The following is a 3,262-nucleotide window of genomic DNA, read 5'->3' on the forward strand; positions in this document are numbered from 1 at the left end:
AAACAAAAAACCAACCATTCTTTTTTTCTTTTCCTTTTTCTTTTTCTTTTAAAAATTCAAAAATTAAACATGATGAAAGAATAGCTTTGGAATTTCTTCAAAAATTTATAAGCATCTTGTGTATAGTTTCTTTCTAGAGTAGGCCCCAAGATGAGAGAGGTTCATGTTACAATCAGGCTCACTTGGAAGAGCTCTTCCCTTCTGTCAAAAAATCTAGCCTGTTCATAAACATTAATTAGGATGTTATATCTATTGATGTCTACTTTATCTATAGAATGTCACAAGCTGAAAATTTTGTTCAACAGGTTGAAAACAGAGCTGAAAAAACTCTCTTTACAAACTTTCATTTCACTGGGAAAGTCTTATTGCTTGATCTATGGAAGATTTTGCTATGCTTTCTTTAATATGATTATTTTTGAATTATTATAGCTTAAATTAAATTGTTTGAATGCAGGTGGTGATGGATTTCGTTGGAGAAACTAGAGGCATTCAAAAGTGATAGAGTTGGAGGGTGACAAGGGTTATGGTAAGATATATTATACAGTACATACCCTGCAGACAAGGTGAGAAGCTTTTTAAGTAAAGAAAAATATATGACGTGTACCATGATTCTTTTTTTCTTAACCAATATAGCAAAACAACAATAAGAGGAAATAACAAGTCTGGCTATTGGAGACTGTTGGTTTATACCTTAGGCAAAATGGGGAAGGGTGATGTATGTGCTGTTATAATTTTGATATATGTATTTGTGAACAAATTTCATCAGGTCTTGTAAGTGCCATTGTGGTTTTGGACTGTCAAACAGTCAAAGACATTGTAACTGGTGTCTTTTTTTTTTTAAATTTTTAATGAATTTTCTAAACTAAACTAAATTTTATGAATTATTCACACTGATTAAGAACTTTAATTCTCATTTAGAAAAAAAATTCTCTATAAAGATTATTTTCTGGGCTAAAAAAACATTCTATAGTTTGTTATTTTGAGGATAATGAAATTTAAAATATCAAATACTTTAAAAGCTAACTGAAATTTTCTGTTAATATGATTTGTGGGTCTTAAAGAAATTCTCCTTTTCCGATCGCCATGGGAAAAAAAAGTTTGACATTGTCCATTGTAAATGTGTAGTTCAATTCGAGTAAAGTTAATATTTGCATTGTTAATTAGATTCCTCTTATCCATATGCATAAAACTAATAAATAGAAGCTAATGGTTCTATATTTTGTTTGTTCATAGACTAACATAAAAGTAATATGTAATATCAATCGAAGATAAGAAACTAATATTGTGTTGGGGTTCATATTTCTTATTGTCTTCTTAACGTTTTCTATTATTTAATATATTGTTTGTTGGATTCTAAGGGAGCTTTGAGAACCTAGGCCCCAATACATACATGCAGGTACTATTATTTCTCTCTCAATTTCTAGTTCTATAGATAATTATTTACTCTTCTCACTTCTTCTTCACAGGCTTAGATTGGACTGAGTTGCTTGTATTATTTTGCTAATTAAGAAAAGTGAGAAGATTCATTTGGTTTCATTTACATATTTTGCTTAGTTTTTTATTTCTTATGCACTCAAGATGTTTGAAAAAATGCCTAATAGAATGACAAAAAAAAGTGGATTTATAATTAATAATATTCTAATATATATATACACTTATAAGCTTTATTTAGGCATGAGTTTAATCTCTCTGTTTTTCTGAGTTCTATAGATATATTATATATATAACTCTTCTTTGTTTTGACTGCTATTATATAAATTAATCTGTTCATTTACTTTTTTTGGCAGAGGAAGATTAAATTATCATATATAAAGCTAAGGTGTAGTTTTAGAAGTGGAAGAGAGTAGCTTTGGGCCTTATCACCAGGTACTACACTCGTAGTCTCTTGATTGTCTATTGAACATCTTTGAATCTTTAAATCTATATGTATCTGTGTGTGTAGAGTTTCCACTATTTTTCCATTCTATCATAATTGGTAAAGTAGATTGTTTTTTCTGTTTTGGTGGGTTTGCTTTGATCTGGGTTTTTTTTTGTTTCATAATTCATTTATGCATGTTGGATTGAATGGGAGTATATAATCTGATATCTAATTTGGGAATTGGGATTTTTTTTGCGTGGTTGACGTGACATGACTTTCTTGGGTTGATTATGCATACCAAATTAGTAGGTAATGAAGCGGAAAAGTTAATTGCTTTTTTTAGTGAAGAAGGGTCCAGGAAGTCTCTTTTTCCATCTCTATTTTGTTTTTGCATTTCACTCTCATTCTCTCTATTTTAGTCTCTTTCCCATATTCCTTTTCCTTCTTTATAATATAATTATCGAATAGCTGTATATATTTGTGATTTCTTGTTCTGAATTTAGAGAAAGTTGGAAGTTTTACCATAGTTTTTCTTTTATTTGCAAATTTGTTGTTCTTATATTTTCTTAGTCGTTCCAAGTTTTTGGTTTTGTTGCTTATTTTTAATCAGTAATATATATTTTGATTTGGTGTTAGAAATATATTTGATGATCTTATATATGTAATAAGTATATTTGGTGTTTTGGTGTTTAATCAGTATTGAATATCTTGGTATTGCTTGAGTTTCTACCAAGTTCAGAGTTTTTGACCCCGCAGTTGAATTCAACTTCTTATTTTTGACTGCAAAGTCATAAAAAATGACGGGACTATATCATTTTAGTATATATGTGTACTTCTTTAAATTGTATCAGTCACTGGTTCAATGTATCATCAAAATAATAATCAGATTTAACTTGTTCATTAAATTTGACCATGGATTACTTTATATATCATTGCTATAAGACCAGACCAGTGACTATATTCTTAGAAAATTCATCATATATATATATATTAATAATTATCTATAAATTCCCTATGTTTTGTATTTTTTTAATTAGAAATAAAAATAAATGAATAATTAATAATGATTCTTAGAGACAGTGTTTTATGTGTTTGGTTTTAATGGTACTAGCAGAGTAGAATTTTGATTCTCTTTACTCACTCTTCCATATTTAATACCGTATCATTGTTACTGAAGAATGCTTCATTGTTTATATGATGTATTTGATTGACTTCTGTTAAAAAGTTTTCTGTTAGTGGTCGGTCTGGTAGTTACCATGTGAATTATTTGTGACAGCATATATATCCTTCTTTGTGGTTATAGATTGGAAACAGAGGAATTGTAGCTGTTGGAGAGAATTGCAAGTCCCTGACAGATCTTAGCCTCCGATTTTGTGATAGGTGAATTCTTCTTTTCATTGTTTA

This window comes from Humulus lupulus, chromosome 4 (assembly GCF_963169125.1).
Source record: "Humulus lupulus chromosome 4, drHumLupu1.1, whole genome shotgun sequence".
Taxonomy (NCBI): Eukaryota; Viridiplantae; Streptophyta; class Magnoliopsida; order Rosales; family Cannabaceae; genus Humulus; species Humulus lupulus.